The following is a 24,917-nucleotide window of genomic DNA, read 5'->3' on the forward strand; positions in this document are numbered from 1 at the left end:
AAAAATATCTTTTCATTAATAGATCATATGTGGTGTTTTGGGGAATAGTAAAAGACACCAGATGAAAATATAAAGGGAATGCTGAGTCCTCCATGGTTCTCAGCTGACCCTATAGGGAAGGGACACTGCTGATTTTCAGATGTTTAATTTGCATGTTCATGTTTATTTTACTTATTTGTTTCACTTGTACATCCATTTGGTCCAATGTTTCTAAATTGTAAACTTGTATATCCACACCTTTATTACACAAATATCCCTCTTTTTTAATTCTCTAATGTTGGTAGGAATATTTCTGCTGCCACAGACTGGGGCATTTTGGTTAAAAAATATAGCCACGTTCTTTAACCCTTTAAGTGCCAAGGATGAGAAAGCTTGTCCTTTTTGGCACTTCATTTTGTGCGATCCCTAGATAGGGATCGCACAAAAATTAAATCCAACCCCCGGGATATGTGAGGAGGAGGTTCCTCCTCACGGCCCGGGGGTTGGATTTCTTTCAGTTTCACGTCAGCACGCATATGCATGCTGATGTGAAACTGAAAGTAATTTTCACAGCAGTAGCCATTTTCGGCTGCCGCTGTGAAAATAAAAGGTGAGTGTTCACCTTCCTCTCCCTCGATCTGCGGCACTATTGTGCCGTTGAGATTGAGGAAGGTGTCGTTGGAAAGGGGAGACTTTCCCCTTTCCAACAAAGCATTTTGAAGCATTGCTGTACGTGGATCTTGCGCAGAGCGCTCGATCCATACTCACCGATGCCACTAAACCACCACGGATCTGTTTGTGAAGTGGGGGGAGAGGAAGCTGCTTACTATGTAAGCAGCCCTCTCCCTCCCTGCCTCCAAAGCACAGAACGACACGTATTGGCCCCTTGGGGGCAGATGGGTGGCTATCTGCCCCGTAGGGAAGGGGGCCAAAAAAAAGAAAAATACCAATAATAATACTAAATTAGGATATGGGTGGGAGTGCGGAGCCACTAGACCACCAGGATCTTTTTCATAATGAAAATGGGGTGGCCCCCCCCACCCTAAGCGGATTGGGGGCACCTCATGTAGCCCTTCCTGGGGCAGATTTCTGCCCCTAGGAAGAGGTACATGAGATGCTGCCCATCCATTTGGGGTAGGGGGAGAGGCCACAGGAAATATTAGTATACCCCCCCTAAGCCTGGGGAAGTACGTTTTGCCCCTGCCAGGGGCTGATGGTCACACAAATGTGCCCATCTGCCCCTAGGGAAGGAGCAAAACTAAAAAAAAACATTTGAAAAAAAAAGATGATGTGGGGGGACAATAAAAAAACATGGATGTTTGTAGTGGAAAGGGGGGAAGCAGAACATGAGATGCCCCCCACATCTATTTGGGGTGAGGGAGAGGGCCACCAAAAAACATTGAATGGCCCCCCAATGCTCCCACATGGTAAAACGATGTCCAAGACCAGGGACAACACCTCCACGCTTCCTGGACTTCTGGCTGGGCTTTTCCCTTCGGGGCCCCCTGGTGGGGAAAAGCTGTAACACAGGCCATCCAGAACCCCAGGATAGTTGGAGGTGATGTCCCCGGCCTTGGACATCCATTTACCATGTGGGTGTACTGTCCCCAAGCACGGCAGCAGCTCCAGGGAGCTCTGGCAGGGTCCCCTTCCCTCCCCCGAGGGAAATTCTGTAACACAGCCCAGCCAGTGCTTCATGGTGGTCAGGGGTGATGTGCCTGGCCTTGGGTGGCTGCCTCCCATGTGGTTTGACCATCCCCAAGCCCAGCAGCGGGTGCAGAGAGGCCCAGCAGGGTTCCTGAACTTGTCCCCGGGGGGAGAAGCTGTAAGGCAGTCCAGCCAGAGCTCCAGGAAAGTCGGGGGTAATGTCCCTGGCCTTGGGCGACTGTCCCCCATGTAGGTTGACCATGCCCACGTGCAGGGGCAGTCCCAGGGAGCCCCGGCAGGGTCCCCCTCCCTTCCCGGAGGTAAATTCAGTAACGCATCCCAGCCAGACCTCCAGGATGGCCGGAGGTGATGTCCCTGGCCTTGGTCACCCGTCTCCCATGTGGGTCGACAATCCCCAAACTCAGCAGCAGTTCCTGGGAGTCCCGGCAGGGTCCCCGACCTTTCCCAGAGGGAGAAGCTGTAACGCAGCCCAACCAGAGCTCCAGGCTGGGCTTGGGGATGGTCGACCTCCATGGGTGATGGGTGCCCAAGGCCTGTGACATCACCCCGACCATCCTTGAGCTCTGGCTGGGTTGCGTTACACCTTCTCCCTCTGGGAAAGGACAGGGAGCCCGCCGAGGCTCCATGAAACTGCTGCTGGACTTGTGGATGGTCAACCCATATGAGGGGCAACCACCCAAGGCCAGGGACATCACCCCTGACCATCTTGGAGCTCTGACTAGGCAGCATTACAGAATTTCCCTTGGGGAAAGGACGGGGACCCTCCCGGGGCTCCCTGGGAAAGCCTTTGGACTTGTGGACGGTCGACACTTTTTCTTTTCCGCCCAGGTAGGTGCACCCACACATGTGAGGTACTGTTATCATCCAGACACCTGTGGGAATGTGGGAAGGTTGGACATGTCTTGTTGCCGGCGTCTTTCAGTAGTTTCCAGGCGGGAAATGTCTGACAATTGTGGTTTTTTTTCCCTAAATTTGGGACCTTACCGGGGCTTGAGGGTAATACATTTAGGGCCGATTCGCCCAAGTCAGGCCTCTGTGGATTCCCACAGGTGTCTTGTTTTCTGAAATACATGGGATTCGCTGTTTTCCTTGGTGGATGCGACACCCCAGGCCCAAATCTGTAGGTTGGCTCCCCAAACCCTTTGGGGGATAACAGTGGTTTAGCCTTTTACCTTTCGCCCAGGTAGGTGCACCCACACCTCTGAGGTACCATTTTCGTGGGGCCACCTGTGCGAATGCAGGAAGGTAGGACATGTGTTGTTGGGAGCGTGTTCCTGTGGCTGGGCGGAGGGAAATGTCTGAAAAGTGTTTTTATTTCACCAAATTTCTGAGTTTGCCAAGCATTCTGGGTAATACATTCTGGGGCAATTCGCGCAAGTCAGACCTCTGTGGATTCCCACAGGTGTCTTCTTTTCATAAATACATGGGGTTCCCTGTTTTCCTTGGTGGCTACGACACCCTAGGCCCAAATCTGTAGGTTGTCCACAAGAGCAAAACCCCGCAAAATCTGCTATGGCTAAAGACTTGGGGTAACCAGTGGTTTAGCCTTCTCCTTTTGCGCCCAGGTAGGTGCACCCTCGCATGTGAGGTATCCTTTTCGTCGGGACACCTGTGGAAACGCGGGAAGGCAGGACATGTGTTGTTGGTGGTGTGTTTTGGTGGGTGGGCAGAAGGAAATATCTGAACATTTTGTTTTTTTAGCCAAATTTCGGACTTTGCAGAGGTTTGTTGGTATTAAATTCTGGGAAGATTCGCTCAAGTCAGACCTCTGTGTATTCCCACCGGTGTCTTCTTTTCTGAAATGAATGGGGTTCCCTGTTTTCCTTGGTGACTGCAACACCACAGGCCCAAATCTGTAGGTTGGCTCCCCAAACCCTTTAGGGGATAGCAGTGGTTTAGCCTTTTCCCTTTGCGCGCAGGTAGGTGCACCCACACATGTGAGGTACGGTTTTCATCGGGACACCTGTGGAAAGGCGGGAAGGTAGGACATGTGTTGTTGGCGGCGTGTTTCAGTGGGAGGATGCATGGAAATGTCTGAAAATTGTGTTATTTTGACCAAATTTCGGACTTTGCCGTGGATTTTGGGTAATACATTCTGGGGCGATTCACGCAAGTCAGACCTCTGTGGATTCCTACAGGTGTCTTTTTTCGGAAACGCATGGGGTTCCCTGTTTTCCTTGATGGCTGTGACACCCCAGGCCCAAATCTGTAGGTTGTCCACATGAGGAAAAATCCGCAAAATCTGCTATGGCTAAAGACTTGGGGTAACCAGTGGTTTAGCCTTCTCCCTTTGCGCCCAGGTAGGTGCACCCACACATGTGAGGTACCATTTTCGTCGGGACAACTGTGGGAATGCTGCAAGGGGGGACATTTGTTGTGTTGTCTTGATTTTCATAACGTTTTGACACATTTGCTGCTGCACTTTGTCACACAACCCTTTCATTTCCCAAATGTGACCTACATTTAGTCGCTGCTTTAGGCACTATACACTTTTGTAACCTGCACAAGTCACCTACCCTTCAAAAGGTCTGCCTGTGCTCGTTCAAAAATGGTATGCTTGCCCTTCCTCACCACATTTGTTTTCCTTATTTACACATGCTAAGTAAGTTTGTTTATGCCGTAAGCATAACAATCCTGAGTACCATGGCTCAGTTTGTCGCTTGTGGTAATGCTTGTTTTGTGAAACTTTACGAAAAATGTGTGATTTCCTAACTGGAAGAGTAGGGGGAATGTAGCGGAACATTGCTTTTCTCAAAATTCACAGAAGCCATTGCCTTACCGGGCTAACCATGTCCACCACATACCTTTTTTCTGTCATTTTTCCAATTTTTCCCCAAACTATGGAAATTGTCCATACATGATGGTTGCCTGACCTGTGCAAATCACCCCTTCCTAAACTTGGAATTTTGTCTACTTTTCAGAAATGTATACCTCTCCATCTTCCCTTTCAGCTTTCCTACCCTCCTCTTCCATTCTGTCCACGCATGTCCTATTGGGAAAAAAAGGCCAACATCGCCTACCTCTCACAAAACGGCTGGTAACCATATCAAAATATGTTTTTTTGGTTTCCACTCAACATGTTCTTGAAAGCCTGGAAAATGGCAAATTCAACACAGCAAACCATTTTTTCCTAGCTCTTACAAGGAAAAAAACACAGGCTCCTTTGTACATAATTTTATTGCCATTTTCTGAAAAAACCCAAAATGTTATCCCTTTTTGGTTATTTTCTCTCACCCCCCTACAGCAAACTAGGATTCCTTGGTGTTGTTATGACCGTCTGCATGTGGAAAGAAAAGGGGCCAAATATGGTGAGGTATCTCATGCAACAAAAAGGTTACAAGGGATTGAATCGCGACATACCGAAATCACTGAAAAAGGCCTTGGCACTGGGGGATGAAGGGGACACCTTGGCAGTTATGGGGTTAATAACATCTGTCACTTTTACTCAATTGAAAGGGACTCATTTTGGCAACATGGGAAAGTTGGAGTGCAGGAATTATAACCTATATGTCAATATTACAACACATCTCTGCCGCAGGCACACCTCCCACTGAGCTATCTTACTTGCTTTTTTTAAACTTGGCTAGCAGGCTGATTCTTTGCTTCAGGCATACTACCATCAGCTATTTTATTGAGGGTTTGGAACTTACTGATGTAGCTGGTGGCCCCACAGGGCCTGACTATTTGGGCTACCTGCTGGCCGTCTGAGGGAACCCACAGGAAAGAAAGACACAGACAGCAGTGTAGTGCAGTAATAAAGGTTTTGATTAAATGTGCAGTGTGTAGGTGTCTGGGAGAAACCATCCAGCCCACCCTGGGCTGCTATGTCAGGGGCAGCTCGGCCGCAACTGGGCCGTGGTGCCTGTATGCCCGCCCGGGGGCCAGACTGGATGGGCTTTAGAGACATTTATGGCCCTGGCAGCGTGCCGGTGGCTGCGCGGGCCCATCAAGCCAGGACCGCGTGTGGGGTGCGGTCCCGACTGGGCTGTCCGGCTTTGCCTCAAAGGCCCCACTTGTGGCCAGCAAGGTGGGCCTGTTAACAAAAAAATCCTCCTGGGCTGCGTATGTCAGAAGCCCGGGAGGTTGCAGAGATGAGCAGCGGAAGCTGGAGCAGTGAAGCTGAAAGCCCCGTGTTGGCCGCCGCCAACCCAGGTGAAGAGGAATCAGGTGGTGGAGTCCCGGGTCACTCTGTTGAGCGGCCCAGGTGAAGGAAGCCCTGTGCTGCCCAGCGGAGCAGCCCGGGTGAAGGCGCAGCTTGCTCCCTGCTTTGCAACAATGCATTGCTGAGGTAGCGGGCCAGGAAGAGGCCTGATGCTCTGCAGTGAGCGCGGCAGCATCCTCATAGAAATGGGGACACTGCCGGCTCTGTTAATGGTGCCTGGGCCATGCAGTAACTTCTGGTGGGCCCCTCAGCCTACGGGGCTCACCTTAAAATAATATATACACAGAGGGTCACAGTGGTGATGTTGGGTGGGCCCCCCAACCAACAGGGCCCACCCAAAAATAACATATAGATACTGCGGGTTCTGGCAGTGAGTGTGGGTGGTCCCCAGGTGCCCAGGACAATAAAAAGGATGCAGGACTTGCAGTGGCCCCACGTGGTGGATGGGGCCACCCTGGAAGAAGAGGAGGCTGCCAGGCCTCACCCACATCTGTGGCCCAGTTCATCAGCCAGTGTCATCAGGAGGACTCCTTCCCATTGTACAGACCTAAAGGTACTGTGAAGGGGTGGCTGTCTGCAGCAGTCACCCCATTGTGACATGGAGTTTTGTGTTTGTGTAATATGTCTATATATATGTATGTTATGTGTATAATGCTGCATCGTTAAGTAGAGTAAATGTTAAGTAGGGGAGGTTAGGGAGTTGGGGTAATAATTAGAAGGAATGTTAAGTAGGGTAATTCTTAAGTAGAAATAGATTAGAAGGCCATTAGTTTAAATAGTGGGTATAGGGTAGGCACCCTGGCGTGAGGTGGTGGGATACATTGGCGGGCCACCTTGCAAGATGGGACCACCCACAGAGGCCATCCTCTGGCCTCACTCTCCATGTGGGTGGTACCCGAGTTTAGAAAGGGGATTGGTTGCAGTAAACTCATCCTTACGGTCCCTGAGACCCCTCCAAAGAAGGGATAGCTGGTGTAGCTGGTCCCCGCTTAGATAGAGCTCACGTCAGGGGAATCCTGGCTGGTCTAGGTTCAAAGAATGGGTATGTTTAAGAAAGGGGGGCCCTGTTTGGGTCTCTATAAAAATTCACTCTGGTGTCTGTGTCATTGGTCATCTAAGAACTCCGGGTGTAGCCCATCTCCTGTTTTCCGCAATTTTATTTGGCGGGCTGGTGGGTAGGCGTGGTATTCATGGGAACTGTCTGTGCTCTGGGGAAGGGAAGAGAACACGCTTGCACGGACCAGGGCTAGGAAACCAGAGGCTACACTGAAATCTATGCAACAGCTATATTAATCCACTAAATTATATTATTTTGGATTGGAAATTGGTGGGATTGGAACCTGTAACCTTCAGATTCCTCACACAGGTCCTCAGCAAATCAACAAGTGCCTAAGGAAAATAGCATTTTCAATAACAATTACTACAGTTACAGCTCAGTGTTTTTTAACTGTAAAATATAGGGGAGACCAGAGCTACATTCAAAATATTAGGAGTTTTGCTTCAGCTCACCGGTCCCCAGCAAACCACCAGATGAACGTCTGTCTGTCCAGCACATGAAGGACAGCAACTTTCTTGGCACTTTCACACCTCTGATCTGCCTGTACTCAATCAAACAAGTGACAAGCATTTGTTAAATGATCCTTTTAAAGGATAAACATAACACACCAGGCACGCAGAAAAAGCACTGCTTAATGTATTATTTAGGGGAAACTATTTAGCTTTGAGTGATAATTAATAAACTATTTGGCCAAAGCAAAATATCTAATTTTCAGCCGAAAAAAGCTGAAATTCAGTATGTGCCTAATCCTGTTCAGGGCTTATTGGGCCATCTCTGGATACTGGGTTCACAAAACCTTAGGAACCTCGTTTTGGCCACTAGTGTTCATGCAAGGCAGGGAGCAGTGGCTTGTGAAGCCAATCCTTCTCACCAAGAACATGATTCATGGGTTTTTTGGAGCTGCTGGAGCAGCTTTATATGCAGAGGTTGGCGGAGAGATTGCTCGCTTCGCTCTTTGGTCAGCCCTAACATGCATGAAATGCCATATCAGGGAGAGGTGCAAGATGTCTGATCTCCAAGTGCAGTGGTCATAACTAGTAGCAGCAGGACTGTTGTTAGTCCATTTCACGCCGTGGCGGCATGGCCGGTGCAATGATATTTGCCATATTCGTGAAAGGTCATCAAGTGTGCACACATAAAACCACCTTTTTTGCAGCTTCAAGCAGTCGTTCAGGCAAGAGCCGCCCTGCCTTCACAAGTCTAATGTACATCATGGGAGTGTCAAAAAGCGTTGTGAAACAACCGGCAAGCATAGCTGCCTGTCCTAATTTGCAACATATCAAAGAGCACACAAATCCGCCTAGCAACAGAGCGACAAGGCGACAGGGTGCTAGCTCCACGAACAAATAAACTATAGGTCCTCGATTACAAGATCCGAAACATCGAGCTCTGAAACTTGAACGGCTTTGGGACAAGAAAGACAACTTCATCCTAAACCGGAGTACAGTGCTAGATCTCTTTCACTGTATCCCCAATTTGTGTCAACTTCGATCTGAAGATGTCCGAATAATTGAATTTGTAGATGATCAAAGAACTGACCAAATGTATCTACATCTGACATTTCCTGTGATCAAGAACATGTTACTCGATGCTGCTGAAAGCATGTTGATGCTGGATTTTGATTTAACGATTCTGAAGGATTCCGGGAGCAGATGCCTCCACGCAAAAACAACGAGGACGAAAGCTCAGTCGCTGAATCAGCTAACAAAAAGACCAAGCCCGACAACTCAGAGCCAGATTACTTAGGCCTCCTTCAATCTGGTCGAGTACCGATTGGCCTGGGTCCAAAGTTAAAAGTAGCATTTGAACCACTTAAGACTGCCCACCAAGTAAGAAGCATCACACATGCGCCAAGCGAACCAAAAGTCCCAATGATAAGTCAAGACTGGTCCTGGCTGTCAAGGGCATTGGCATCTCATGACAATTTCTAGCAATTCATAACCACGGGACTGAGTAAGATGCAAGTGTCTGGTAAACTTGCCTCAAACCGCCCTCGTTTATCACTAGCCTCTGAACACACAAGGTCTCAATCATCTGACCAAATTGAGCGCGATAAACTTGGTCCATTACGATCTCTTATGTTTTCAAGAGACGTGGTTGCGGTCAAACCTAATTCTAGATGGCTTCACGTCATCTTTAAGGCCTGCTACAAAGGGCCAAAAGGAACGCCTCTCATAGGGCTTGTTAACTGTCATCAAGTCTGGAAGTGTGTTGCTCTCGATTAAATCTGTTTCAATGTCTCCTTTGTCCCAAGAAACTCTTCTAACTTGGGAAGTAGAGCCTAGAAACCTGGCTGTCACATTTAACAAAGGTTTCATTGATAATATCTGATTTGTTAGATGATGCCTACATAGTTCATAGTTCAACAAACAAGAAGCGTGATACTTTGTGGCGACCTGAATACATCAGGAATTTTCAACAATGGCTGTGAAAAAACCAAATTACATCATTCTGCTCACAGCTCCAGAGCCAGTATGTGGAATTCACTACCATGAACATGCACATGCTTAATGGCAACACCAGAGAAGACTCGCAACTCAATGTGACCCAGGAAAATATGGGCCACTCATATGTGATGGACTATATCTTTGTGTCGGGCCACTTTTTGCCTCAGGTGGCTTTGTTTAAGATCATTCGAACAAAGAATAGCGACCACCATGTGTTAAATATGGAATGGACTGGTTCTGCCCTGAATCCTCGCCAGCCACGTCTCACCCATGCTCATGTCTTTAACTTGGAGCTCGTCGAACGTAGAAAACAGTTGCGAAGGCTCATCAGAGCAGCTAAAAGATCACAAATTGAAAAAAGGAGTTACAAAAATTGTCTCCTTTCATTCAGACGGTTGCTCCATCAACCCAATGCCAAACCCAGGCTTAAGACATTAGCCGGGGGAAAAAACACGAGACTTTGGTCCCTAATTAAAGGGGTGGGATCCCAAATTCATGACGACCAGACAAACCCAATTATGGAATCTTGTAGAAAAAGTCCTGGTTAACTTGCAATGAGAGATTGTTAGAACGACCCTTTAATAAAGGTTCTGACGCTTGTTGCTGTGATGATAAGGTGTATATTTTTATTTGTAGTGTAGACTTTATTGTCTAGAAAGAGTGGTCAGCCGACACGTGTTTCAACCCATATGGGTCTTTCTCAAGGCTGATATTGTTTACAATGGTATGCAATGAGGGTCACAATCAAACAGTTATGTTACATGTAGAAAAGCCAATACATTTGCAGCCATTTGTGAGACATAGTGACAAAGTGACGAGGTGTGCGTGTTTCAGTGAGAAAATCACATTAAGAGTTTTTTTACAAAATAATAATGTATTGTATTCATCAAATTTGAACATGGTTACAACAGGGAAGAGTGGAAGAAGGAGCAAGAGTTGGACGGGGAGAAAAGAGAAAGAGATGGAATTAGTTGGAGGTCTAAGGTGCCACATCATAAATACATTTTTGTAAGATCTGCCGTTCTTACCAGGTCGGGTATATGGGGAGGGTGATCTCCCATTAAGGGTAATTCCTGCAGGATGGCATGGGGTCTGCATTTACCAGCAATAGTCCATGAGGCTGAGGGTTTAAGAGAAAGGAAATAATGGGGGATTTCCCAATGTAATTAAAAAGAGAGCCCCTTGGGCCTGGTTGGGCAGTATAAACACATTGTGGATAGAGTATGAGAGGCGGCTGCGTATTCACCGTGCCTAGTGCGTCCCAGTGGTGCCAGAACTAACTTCAATACTAGGCAGATTAATCTTAGTAAGATCGACACGTTTATACGCCATTAAAAAGGTTCTTTTGTGAAGCCTGGTGATGAGGAGCCGTGTGGCGAAATTAAGCCAAGAACTGTTTCTTGCTGAAACACAATGAAACACAAAAGGTTCTATGTCGTCTGCCAATGACTTGCAGAAACTCACGGGATTCAAGTAAAGGATCTATGTCTGCAGGGACCCTTTAGTAGAGATTCAAGGTGCTCTTGGTCATGTAGAAATTATACCGTGAGGGAAGATAGTATTGTGCCTAAGTGAGAATCTGTTTTATTGCCGGCCAGTTTTAACTATTGACGTTCTATAAGCATTCTAAGTGTGGGTAAAAAAAGGGGTTCCAAGTCTCACGGTTGTATACTAGAACTATAGTAGCAAAGGCCACGTCTCGATCTTTCCTGCTGCCTGCTCGTAGCAAGTGCTGCGGTGACTGTGCGCGAATACCAACAGTCCTTGTTGCAACTCCCTGTGTGCGCATGCGTGTGTAATACGCGTCTGGTGATGACGGCGCGTGCGCAGGGGAAAATAAAAGCGTTCCTTCAGAATAGAAGGTTGCAGGCACGTGCGCATGGTGGCTGAACACTACTCTGTTACTTATCGAATCAGGGGCAAAGCATTGTTTGTACCAGTAAAAGCTATAGCAATATTAAGGAAAAGGTCGTGAAGGACGAATGGAGGAATGACGATGCTAGATTAAGGCCATTTGATATATGAAGTCCAGTAACCTTAATAAGAAAAAAATTCTTAGGGATCAAAAGGGGGGACCATATTGTGAGGTCTGAAAAAAACAAAGCCATTAATTAAGCATCCTTGAGGGGTCATGAAGGGAAAAAGGCAAAGGCCTTTGTGGCGGTGCAAGGGAACAATAAAACTGGGGTCATGAAAAGATTAAAGGCATAATGTCAGGGACCCATGGAAGGCCCAGATCTTTCTAGAACAGAAAATTGAGGATGGTGCTACCATGCGGAAATGGAGAAGGCAGAGAAGGATGGAAACAAGGGAGGCCTTGTCAACTGTGGAAACCATGTTGGTTACATATGGTTTGAGAGAGTTAGGGAAAAGACTCCACATTCAAAATTGTTGTAGTAACATCGTAAAAAGACATTAAAGTTGTGGTCAGAGTTAAGCCTATTTTTGGTACATCTGAAGTGACAAATCATTTCCACCTCTTCCTGCCGTAGTTTGCGTTCTCTGTCTCTGCCTCTTGGTCAACATCTGATTGTTCGTGGTCCAATGCAGCTGATCTGTCTTTTGTTGTCCATTTGGTGCTGCTTCTGCCAATGACTTGCCAGGGGTAGTTTAGGGTCCTGTGAGTGAATGTTATTTACGTGTTCTCTTATTCTGACATGTAGTTCCCTAATCTTACTCCCAATGTAGATCTTTTCGCATACACACACAATGGCATAGATTGTAAACGTAGTCCTGCAGTTTATGTGATCTAATATTTTGTACTCTTTGCAGTTGCGAAATTTCGTGCTTGTCGTTTTTTTGGTATATGGGCACATTGAGCAGGTGCCACATTTGGTGAACCCGACTAGTGACCTATTTGTTAGCTAGTTTGTTTCAGGCCTCTTCTGCTGTGGCATGTAGGAAGGGCTTACTAGGGTACGTAGAGTCGGTGCTCTGCTGTATGTCAAGCTTGGATACGGTTTCAGAATAGGATTGATATCAGGGTCTAGGAGTAAGATTGACCAGTGTTTTTGCAAGATCCTTTGTATCTTGTGGCTGTCCGTGTTATACCTTGTTATATATCTGATTGTGTCATACTTGGTGTTTCTCTTTCTAACCTTTGGGGTTAGTAGTGTTGCTCTTGGCAATGTCTGTGTCTTGGCCTCCGTTATGGTCTGTGGCTTGTAGCCTCTTGATGCAAACCGTTTGTCCAGTAGTGTGCATTCTTCTTCGAAGGTTGCTTCGGTATTGCAATTCCTCTTTGCTCTTATGTATTCCCCTTTTGGTATGTTGTTAATCACAGTCTTCTTGTGACAGCTCTCAGCGTGTAGGATCGAGTTGACTTCAGTTGGTTTGCAGAAGGTTCTTGTGGTGATCTGGTTGTTTTTGATCTCAATGGTAAGGTCTAAGAAATTGATTAAGTTCGTGCTGATGTGGCTGGTCAATTCTATCCCGAACTGGTTACTGTTCAATAACTGTATGTATTTCTCTAGATGTTCTTGGGTACCATTCCATATCAGGATTATATCATCATTAGCGGAGCCATATGACGATATGTTCTTTGTATCCAGGTGTTGTTAGTGTAAACTTACTTTCATAACTGTACATGCAGCAGTTTGCTAGTGCAGGTGCATAGCTTGCTCCCATGGCAATCCCACACGTTTGGCGGTAGTAGTCACCATTGAACAGGAAGATGTTGTTGGATGGTGAGACATCAAGGACGTCTTTGGTCATTTGGACTTGTTCATAGAAAGACTGAAAAAAAGGGATTGTATTACCTTCAGCTAGTGCCTTCAGACTAAAGTTGTTCAGAAAATTACAAGCAAAAGCAAGAGAGTTAGTAAGTTGTAGTATTTATTAGTAATCCAATCTTAGTAGAAAAGAAACGGTTTCCTGAGCCCTAATGTTCTATTCACAGAAGGAGGAGATAAAGTAAGTGCCATGTAAAGTTTGTAAAGTTGGTTTCCATTAAAGTTATTTGCACAGTAAGGGCTCTTTCTTGTTGTTTAGGTCCTTGAAGTCCTTATTGTTTCCTTATAGTGAGTTTTTGGCAGTTATTTCTCGCAGGATCCATTTGTTTGTCAGGTGGTAGCTCTTTAGAGTTTTTACCATAAATAGAGACCTAGGTGTCGCTAGGCTCTGTTGTTTCCCCAGGTAGAATCCTAGGTTGTTGCTTGTTGCCTCAAGGTCCTTAGTTATTGCTTCATAATAAGCTTCTTGGTGTACCTAATTCCCTTGACACGTGTTTCTCCAATATTATAGTATTGGTTCCTCAGCAGGGTTGTTAGTTTGTTTTAGCTGTGTGAAAATATAGGTTGCTACCAGATTACGCTGGGCGTCGCGTTACTATGGAGTTGAATTCCACTTTTATTCCTTGTGGCTTTACAGGTATAGAAGGTGCGTGTGTAGGCGCCTATGTTTAGAATAGTAGCGTAGGGTCCAGTTGAGCATCGGTATGATAGCCGAATTCCATTCAATAGTTGGGATCGCCCTGTTCATAGAAGGACGCTGGTTCTTTGCTGAGTAGGTGGTCCACGCTTTGCAGTGCTAGTTGGTGGTCTATTGATGGATAGAGTGCTTTTACGTCTAGCGTAGCCAGCCGGTATTCGGATTTCCAATGTATTTCAGAGAGGATTTTTAGTATATGCATCGAGTCCTTCAGGTACGTGGGTATTGTTACCACGAGTGGCTGAATCACGCTGTTAATGTAGTGTCTCATTGTTTCTGTTATGCCACCAATCCCGCTGAGGATTGGTCTCTTCTGGAATTCTCAAAAACATTTTATGAATTTCTGGCAGTAAATGTAATGTTTTATTACTGGATGGCTTGTGCTAAGGTAGCCCAGTTCATCGTCCATGAGTAGTCCCAGGTCATGTTATTTTTTTTATCAGTAGATGCTGTTTTATCAGGATGCCCGGCTGTGGGTTGCTGTTCAGTTTCTCATAGCTCCCTGGCAAGTTGAGATGGTTTTCAGCCATTTCAATGTAGTCTTTGGTGTTCATTATGACGATATTCCCACCTTTGTGTGCTTCCTTGATGATGATGTCTTTATCAGCCCGTAGTTGTTTAGTACTTGTCGTTGTGCTGCGCTAAGGATAGCTCTGTCTGTGGAAAACTTCATATTTTCATCTTCTAGCTTGTGTAGGTCTAGGATGACCGCTTCTTGGATGGTATCTATGATGTTTTCAGCAATTATGGAATCTGTTTGGAATGAACACTTTTAAAAAGCTCTATGCACCCGCTTCTGACACCAGGCCAATTGAGCACACCTTGGCTGATGCAGTCCCATGGGTCTCTTCCTCGTCCATTGAAGACATTCAGACTTGCATTGTAAAATTAAATAACTTGCGAGCGTCGGGTCTCGTTGGACTGACAAACCTCATGCTTAAGGAACATCAGGCCATATGGGCTCCCGTAATATACTCTTTGCTGTTACAGATCTCACATGCCCGTTCCATCCCGTGTTCCTGGAGAAGGGCAATTGTGGTCCCCATTTTAAAAAAATGGGGACTGCAATAATCCAAAGAACTATTGACCCATCGCCCTTCTCGATGTGATAAGAAAACTGTACAGCATTATCATATTAGATCATATCAGCTCTTGGTGTAAGAACTCGAGAATAAACAGCCCATTACTAACTGGGTTTGTAAAAGGAGTTGGGACTATCGCAAATATCTTAATTCTCAACATGCTGAAAAGTCGAGTGAAACAAGGGAAACCAAAAATCTTCATGGCTTTTGTCGATCTGGTTCAAGCATTTGACCAGATCGACCGTCACAGATTGTGGAGTAAATTGGAGGCAGAGAAATGTCCAAAACCATTATTAGAACCTATAAAAAATCCTGCATCGTTCAACATCATTACAATTTTGACTAAACAAAGTAGGCGTGCTCTCCAATGAAATCCCCACTGCCAAAGGTGTCAAACAGGGATGCCCAATGGCCGTAGCATTATTTAATTTCTTTCTGGCCGACATTAAGAACTCAGATCCTGACTTAAGAGTATTTCCACCCAACGTCGGTGTAGTTTCGCTACCACGCATACTCTAGGCCGATGATATAGTCCTAATAGACCAGACGCTGATAAGACTCCAACGGCAACTGAACAGCCTAGCAAACTTTATTCAATCTAATGGCTTAGAGATTAACAAAGCTAAAACAAAAATTCTAAGCCTAGGCAATTCAAACAAAGGAAGACACAAGTACTTGTGGTCGCTCGAGGGTCGTTCTATCGAACAAGTAACCACCTTTAAGTACTTAGGAATTTGGCTTAGTGACCCGACCACAGAAGCACCTATGGTGGCCCATTTAAGAGCCAAAATCAAAGCACTGGCTGGCTAGCCAAGCACGCACCATAAATTGCAAATATGGGTGTTTTTCAATTCTCCCAGTGCTCTTCTTCTATAAATCTTTGGCCGTTTCAACTATTACCTACAGATCTGAACCCGCGCCCAATATTCCATCCACGGTCTGGCCTCAACTTGAAGGCCTATTTTGGAAAAAGGTGCTGAGTCTGCCTTCTGCAAACCCGATTAAAATAATATGGCGAGAACTGGGCATGTCTTCATTAAAATCTATTGTCGACTGGAAGAACTTAACTTTCCTGCGGAAATGTTTTCTACCCAACCGCCCAGAAATCCTTGAAATGTTGCAGAAAGAGATAGTTGCCTCCAACACCCTTGGGTTGCAGAATTGGAGCAGGAAAACATGGTGCCCTGTTGGAACACACCCGATGATCACTTAAGGTTCTCCTTTCTAACCCCATGCTGATCAAACGCAAGTTGCGTGAGTTACACTGGATCCACACTCTAGACTCTGCATAAAAATACAAATTGATGGCCCATGTTCCTCCAGAAACAAGGAAACTGGATGTAGTGTGTGGATGTTTAAAGCAATCACCGGACCACAAATTGCGAGACCAATTCCTTCACATCCGCTTCAATCTACTGCCGACGAATGAGATTTTAGGAACTCGGGGGCAATCTGTCTGAAATAAATGCCGGTTTTGTAAGGAGGCGTTAGCTGTGGAATCAATGAAGCATTTGGTCACTGCATGCCCATCTTTAGCGGAGAACCGCACCAATCACTTCAGACACTTAGTTTCAGACCTCGAGAGTGAAGATCAGGAGATTTGGTGGTCAATATTGATAGGAGGAAACAAACCACGTCATATGATTGCCTTAACTAAATATATGCACTCTCTATTTTCATGTGAAAGAATGCATTTTTCTCTGTTTGTTTTCTGTTGTTGTTGTTGTATTTGATCATTAATGTAATACAGAGCTTCAGCTCTGTTGTGTTTCTTACTAAAAATTAGTCTTAATTAAAGCAAAATAATCTCATTAAAAATAGGAAGATTGACAACAGCACTACAACATTCCAGCTCACAAAGGGAGCCAGCACACGGTAAGCAGCACTTCAGCAAGTAGAACAGAAACATTCAGTGATGGCTGGTGGAATGTTAATGTGCTGGGCAGAACGTTTGCAAAGTTTTAACTGTATTAAATAATGGGACAAAATGGTGTATTTTAACACAACAATTTCAGAACAATTGGGTAAAAGGCTATAGAATTAACAATCACTTAATAGGGGAACATATGAAAAACTATGATGCCAGATTGCAAGAGTACACAAGAACACTTTGCAACACCTTTCTTATTCTTGCTACCGTCAATGAAAACACGAGGCTTTTATATGACAGCACTCTGGCACGATGAAATGCATTTTCACACTCCCCATGTCCAACAAAAATCATGAGGCAAGTCTCAACAATATTGGTCCGCATTGGCACCATAAAACACTTTGCTGCTGCTAGTGCTCAAGGAATATTAAGAGGCCTGTCAAAACAATGGACCTCATTACATGTTTGGCGGTGTGGAAAAAAAGTGTTGGTAATTCTGTTACCGCCACGTTTCCTGCACGGACAAATTATACATGTTCATGGTTTTATCGCTGGTGGAATTACTCTGCGGTAAATCTGCCGATTTTCATTTCATTTTCACTTTAACTCCAGAAAATGGTGGATTTACCATGCAGTAATTTGGCTGGCGGTAAATTCACCAAAAATCCACATTGAGTCCTATGGACTCCGGAAATGGGGAATTACTGCCACTTGTAATCCTGTGGTAACTCCACAGGACCAAGTTGTGGTAACGGTAATTTCGTTTGGTGGTATTTTGGCAGATTTACCACCAAAATAATGCCAAATTTGTATTGAGGCCCAGTATATGCTAGCCATGCACCCTGCCATGCTGCTAGTGCCCACAGACTATCATGAGGCCTTTAACGACAACATATGCCTGTGCTGCCCCTAATCGTGCTGTTTGTGCTCACAGATTACCATGAGGTTTACAGCCAGTCACAAACACCTACGCCAGCACTGGCAACCCTGCATGCTTCTAGAGCCCACAGAATACCATGAGGCCTGCCACAACAAAGAGGAAAAGCACGAGGCTACGTTTGCATTTCCACTTGCTCAAACTCCCTCATGTACTGTTCAAATTGCCCTCTTTCTCTCTCTAAATTCACTTTTCAATTGGCAAATTGAAGCTCCATATTGGACGTCGTCCCATCCATAAAACTGTCACTGACACCCTGAGGGTGGGGTGGTAAACCAACCCCTGTCTACATTCAGATTAAAAGTAAAACAGGGGCCTCTTCTCTCTTGTGGCCTCATTGTTTAAGGTGCTCACTTAACATGTACACATGCCCCTCAGGTTTTCATACTGTCGTCCCATGTCAATAAGTGAAATTCAGACACCTCAGCAGAAAGCCAACAGGACCTCTTAAAAGCCTTTAGGAGGAAATCGGATATCAATAATCACTGCTCTTCGCATAAACACTCAGCACTCCATAAGCCAACCTGTGATCCAGTCCTGCAAGATGAGAATGCTCAAATGTATGTGACTCCTCAGCTAACCTTAGATCCAGTCCTGCAAGATGAGAATGCTCAAATGTATGTGACTCCTCAGCTAACCTTAGATCCAGTCCTGCAAGATGAGAATGCTCAAATGTATGTGACTCCTCAGCTAACCTTAGATCCAGTCCTGCAAGATGAGAATGCTCAAATGTATGTGACTCCTCAGCTAACCTTAGATCCAGTCCTGCAAAATGAGAATGCTCAAATGTATGTGACTCCTCAGCTAACCTTAGATCCAGATCCAGTCCTGCAATATGAGAATGCTCAAATGTATGTGACTCCTCAGCTAACCTTAGATCCAGTCCTGCAAGATGAGAATGCTCAAATGTATGTGACTCCTCAGCTAACCTTAGATCCAGTCCTGCAAGATGAGAATGCTCAAATGTATGTGACTCCTCAGCTAACCTTAGATCCAGTCCTGCAAGATGAGAATGCTCAAATGTATGTGACTCCTCAGCTAACCTTAGATCCAGTCCTGCAAGATGAGAATGCTCAAATGTATGTGACTCCTCAGCTAACCTTAGATCCAGTCCTGCAAAATGAGAATGCTCAAATGTATGTGATTCCTCAGCTAACCTTAGATCCAGATCCAGTCCTGCAATATGAGAATGCTCAAATGTATGTGACTCCTCAGCTAACCTTAGATCCAGTCCTGCAAGATAAGAATGCTCAAATGTATGTGACTCCTCAGCTAACCTTAGATCCGTTTCTGCAAGATGAGAATGTTCAAATGTATGTGACTCCTCAGCTAACCTTAGATCCAGTCCTGCAAGATGAGAATGCTCAAATGTATGTGACTCCTCAGCTAACCTTAGATCCAGTCCTGCAAGATGAGAATGCTCAAATGTATGTGACTCCTCAGCTAACCTTAGATCCGTTTCTGCAAGATGAGAATGCTCAAATGTATGTGACTCCTCAGCTAACCTTAGATCCAGTCCTGCAAGATGAGAATGCTCAAATGTATGTGACTCCTCAGCTAACCTTAGATCCAGTCCTGCAAGATGAGAATGCTCAAATGTATGTGACTCCTCAGCTAACCTTAGATCCAGTCCTGCAAGATGAGAATGCTCAAATGTATGTGACTCCTCAGCTAACCTTAGATCCAGATCCAGTCCTGCAATATGAGAATGCTCAAATGTATGTGACTCGTCAGCTAACCTTAGATCCGTTTCTGCAAGATGAGAATGCTCAAATGTATGTGACTCCTCGGCTAACCTTAGATCCAGTCCTGCAAGATGAGAATGCTCAAATGTATGTGACTCGTCAGCTAACCTTAGATCCAGTCCTGCAATATGAGAATGCTCAAATGTATGTGACTCGTCAGCTAACCTTAGATCCGTTTCTGCAAGATGAGAATGTTCAAATGTATGTGACTCCTCAGCTAACTTTAGATCCAGTCCTGCAATATGAGAATGCTCAAATGTATGTGACTCCTCAGCTAACCTTAGATCCAGTCCTGCAATATGAGAATGCTCAAATGTATGTGACTCATGTATATTTCTCATTAATTTGCAAAGGTTATCTCTCTGTAACTAAGCTTCTTACCAATCTGCAAATGTTATCCCTCTGTAACTAAGCCACACACATGTAACAGCGCCGCGATGCCCAAGGGCTGTTCGTGCGCTATACAAATGTAAAATAAAGAAATGAATGCACAGGGACAAGAACTATAGCTCTGCCATGAATTCATCCCTGATGCACAAGGCACACACTGCTTGGCGAAACAGTCAACACTGTCTTAACCCTGACACACTTGTGTGTTTCTGTTAGCCTGGTTACGAGTATGGCAGAGTTTTGCACCAGATAAGTGAATAGTTCTGCAGTCAGAGTGTTTTGTGCATGGAGAGTTCTCTGACATCTAGCGGTATTGGAATGCTGCTGCCACATCACTGCATGTGATGCCATTTTCTAATAATCATGCGCGCTAATACCCGTAGTAACAACATTCGTGCATATACTTCTTCTGCCCCATTGGCATGGCGGCACATTCACAGTGTTACTCTGGCGTCTCTAGTGCACACTACTTGGGGTGCCATTGTTGGTACTGTGCAAGTGGACAGCGAAATTTAAATCACATGTTCATGCTGTTTTTGCCCCAGCTGGGCCCCACGTTACTCTCACTACACCACCCCGCTACCACGCCACCCAAAAACACAAATGTCCATTAAAAACATCGATTGGGATGCCCTGCACAAAGTGGTGAATGTCAGCGCCATCTAGTTTACTTCCTAGTGCTTACAGGATTCAGGACTATCGGCCTCATTACGAGTTTGGCGGTAATTTGGGTTACCGGTCCTGTGGATATACCACAGGATTACAAGGTGTGATATGGCAGTGTTAATCCTCATTTTTCAGAGCCCATGGGACTCTATGGGGATTTCAGCAGAATGTTGCCAATTTTTGGCGGTAAAATGGAGGATTTGCCTGTAGCTTTTTGCTGGTATTAAGTTCTCCACTTTACCACCAAACATATAGAATAGGATGTGATCATGTAGTGGTAACAGAATTACCATTGCATTACCTCCACTTTTACTTGCACCGCTGTACTTGTAATGAGGCTCTATGGGCTTCATTATGAGTCCGGCGGTAGCCATGCCGGTAAATACCGGCACAGCTGCAGCCAGAGTCATGAATTTACCGGCACCCGGCAATGGGCAATTACCAGGGCATTCCAGCCCAGGTGGACCATGTAATTGCCCATTGCTGGGTGCTGCTATTTATTACTCCCCATTCCCATTTGAGTCCAATTGGACTCAATGGGAATGGGGAGGCCATATGCACGAGCACCATTCATGAATGGTTCCGGTGCATCTGTCGAAGTCAGCTCGCGGGTGCCAGTATGCCGTAGTTTGCCGGTCCGGTGACAACGGTACCGGCAAGCTGACCGATAGCGTTGTTACCGGACCTGCAAGCTTGTAATGAAGCCCTATGTCTTCCTTCAGCACACACATGTAAATCGTTGATACTTTACGGTATCCCCTCAAGAGGTGCAGCACGTGGCCCTTTGGGAGGCTCTTGCGGGTCTTGGGATACGTTCTAATCTTTCCAAACTGCGTGAACGCGCCACTCGCCGTGTCTGCCGAGGAAGCTGCGGCAATGACCTGTAATGTCTTTCTTATGAGCACCAGCAAACAGCTGTGTAAAGCAGTCAGTGGGCAGGCCTGCATTCTTTGATGGTAGTTATTTCACTGCCATCCCACTTCCTACACAGCCTGAATCTCTTGCGTGGTGAGATTACAGCCTCAACCAAAAGGCCAGGGTCCGGCAAGCAACCTGCCCTAAAAGGCTCATATTCTAATGTGGTGGGTTCGCCACAAAAGAGCCTGGTATCCTGACCGATGGGAGAGGAAAGCAGCCAGCACTAAAAGGGCAATTGGGCAGAGCTGCTAACATCCTATTCCAGAGAGCAAATACACTAACCGATGGAATCTTTAGCAACTTAGAAAGTATCCTAACTGAAGGGAAGAGCACCCTACACTAATGGGGCAGCATCATATCAAGGAAGCACTCTGAACTAATGAAGCAGCATCATGTCAAGAGAGCACCCTACACTAATGGAGCAACATCATATTAAGGGCGCAGTCTGCACTAATGAGGGAGCATCATGTCAAGAGAGCACCCTACACTAATGCAGCAACATCATATTAAGGGAGCAGTCTGCACTAATGAGGGAGCATCATGTCAAGGGAGCAAGCAGCCTGCACTAATGTGGCAGCATCCTATCAAGGGGGCACCCTACACCAGAAAACAGCATCATATCAAGGGCGCAGCCTTCAGTAATGAGGCAGCATCATGTCAAGAGAGCACCCTACACTAATGGAGCAACATCATATTAAGGGAGCAGTCTGCACTAATGAGGGAGTATCATGTCGAGGGAGTATCATGTCAAGGGAGCAAGCAGCCTGCATTAATGGGGCAGCATCCTATCAAGGGAGCAGCCTACACTAATGGGGTAGCATCATATCAAGGGAGCAGCCTGCACTTATGGGGTAGCATCATATCAAGGGAGCAGCCTACACTAATGGGGTAGCAGCATATCAAGGGAGCAGCCTGCACTTATGGAGCGGCACCATATCAAGGAGGAAAGCAGTCTGAACTCATGGGGCAGCATCCTACACTAAACAACAGCATCACATCAAGGGAGCAGCCTGCACTCATGAGGCAGCATCGTGTCAAGTGAGCACATTGCACTAATGGGACGGCACCATATCAAGGGAGTGAGCAGTCTGCACTAATGGGGCAGTGTCCTATCAAGGGGGCACACTACGATAAAGGGACAGATTCATAATCAAAGGAGCAGTGTGCACTAATGAGGCAGCATCATATTAAGGGAGCGCCCTACACTCATGTGACAGCATCATTTCAAGAGGGCAGCCCCCACCAATGGGACAGCATCATACTAAGGGTGCAGCTCGCACTAATCGGGCAGCATCACATCAAAGAAGCATCCTGAACTAATGGGGCTGCATCATATTAAGTGGCAATTCATTCTTACAGGGTAGAATCTTATCAAGACGATAGGGTGAACTAGAAGGGCATCATTATTTCACGAGAACACCCTGAACTAGAGGGGCTAAACCACGTAATAGGGGGGTGGGTAGCATGCATTGAGAGGAAGCGCCATAGTACTAACGCGGAGACATAAGATATCAATATGAAGAGGCCCAAACACCAAGGGTTGAGGGGACAGTGACAGCGAGGAGAAATGTCCTCTTCTCATTGTCAGTGACATCTTGTCAATCAGAGGCACTGGTAAGAGATCCTGCCGCTTAAAACCATATGTGTGGTAGATCCTGGTGCTTATGGGCAGCTGTGGGGGCGGGGAACTAGCATGCTGAGAATACGAGTTTGGGGGCTTTCCAGAATACATCTGTGTGAAACACTTGCGAATGAGGCAATATTCACATTGCTACCAAAGACACCATGAAGCCAATGTTACAAAAAAAGGTTCTCTGCAAACCTTGTACTTTCAATGGACCTCAATCATCCTCCTCACTCGATTCCAACGCTGGGGCCCATGCAGCTCTCTCAATGCACCTCTGACACACCACACACGGACGCACGCACCCCTCCCACCCCCAAGTGGGAAATCAAGGGGGTGCTGTAAGGGGCTGTGGCTTTAGTGCTGTGAGGGGCCGAAAGGGGATAAGTGGGTTAGAGAAGGGCCGCCTGCCACAAACAAGGCATCATGTGGACTTGCCAACAAGTATTTTGTGTCGCTCAGAAAGGTTTCAGGTGGTCTTATTTACATCCAGGCTGGACATTTTAAATCAATCTTGCTCTGGTTCAGTTTGTAAATAGATTGCTTTCTGTGAATACTTCCCTCACACTCACTATATAGCCAATTAGTGAGTAAAATCGTCCTAACTTTGTAAATAAATCTCTTTTGAGAAAGGTGAGGGGGCAAATATCACTAATGTGGAATCCTGGCTGCTTTCCATAAAAATCAAAGAGCATTTTGGGAACATAGGAATGAACCCATATTTTAATATTTGACAAATATTTCCCCGACAGTGATTCAAGCATGCAACCCTTCTGACCATGTAATGCACACTGGACTTGGTTCTCATTTCATTTGCCACAACACTCACCTTAACAGTAAAATGCCTGCAAACTGCCACCATATTTACTCATGTGGACAGCCTGAGCTCTTGGGTGAAAGAGTGTGGCTGTTCTGCATGAGCATATGGCATGCCAATCGATCATTGCTAATGCATGCACATGCAAAGTTTTTATTATTATGGGATTGAGGGGGCAGCTGCTCAGGAGCAGTGGTTGGCGAATGCCAGGTGTTGCCCCGGCCCACATAAAGCTCGGCGCATATGTTTAATCCAGCACGGTCCCTCGGCTCCGCATCCATCCCGATCACCGTGGAACCGTGCCAATGTGTGCACTGTGCAGCAAAGCAGGGCTCTGCCTATGCACAGTGCCCCAGCTTCATCGAAATAGGGGGCATCCACAGTAAGTGACAAGAGGATGCGAAGCTGAGCTGCCACCAAAAAAAAGTGAGAGCCGGTGCTGCGTTGGCATCCAAAGAAAGTGACACGCCACACTAAAATGGCCCCTCAAACAAATGACCGTGTTTAGTAACCTTTCCGCAGGCCCTAGCATGGGGCCCCATCTCCCACTGAGCCCTAGGAGAGTGCCTAGCTTGCCTTCTGGTTATGCCATCCCTAAGTGGTGGCTGGTGGTTTTCTTTAATGAAGGGGAGCAAAGATTCTCCACTAATGAGCACAAGCACCTGAGCACAAACCAACTCAGGGGTGGGGGAGATCTCTTTAAAATAAGGGGTAAAAAAAATCATACATTTTACACTCGGTTCAGTAGATCAAAACATGATGAGTTCAATAGATGCCAGGTCAGCAGCAGTCCACACAGCCCTGCGGATAAGGTGATTGTCACGTCTGGTGAAAAGACACTTTCCATGTGTATCAAGCCAGCACCCCGTAAATCATGATATGATATGATATTTTATTTGTATCGCGCTCATACACACGTGTTTCAAAGCGCAATGAAGACCGCTGCTGACAGCCTGGGGAGTAGTAGCATGCAAACCCACTCCTTACATATCCGTACAGTTACTGGATAGAAGCAACTGGGACGAGTAATGGTCGGTTTATTTATTTTTCACTCTCTCCTCTGCTAATAAGTCTCTCTAGATAATACATTTAGTGTTGGTAAAATTGTCTACAGCTACGTCATTTAG

The sequence above is a fragment of the Ambystoma mexicanum genome, chromosome 2p (assembly GCF_040938575.1).
Source record: "Ambystoma mexicanum isolate Mex_15411 chromosome 2p, UKY_AmexF1_1, whole genome shotgun sequence".
In the NCBI taxonomy this organism is placed as follows: domain Eukaryota; kingdom Metazoa; phylum Chordata; class Amphibia; order Caudata; family Ambystomatidae; genus Ambystoma; species Ambystoma mexicanum.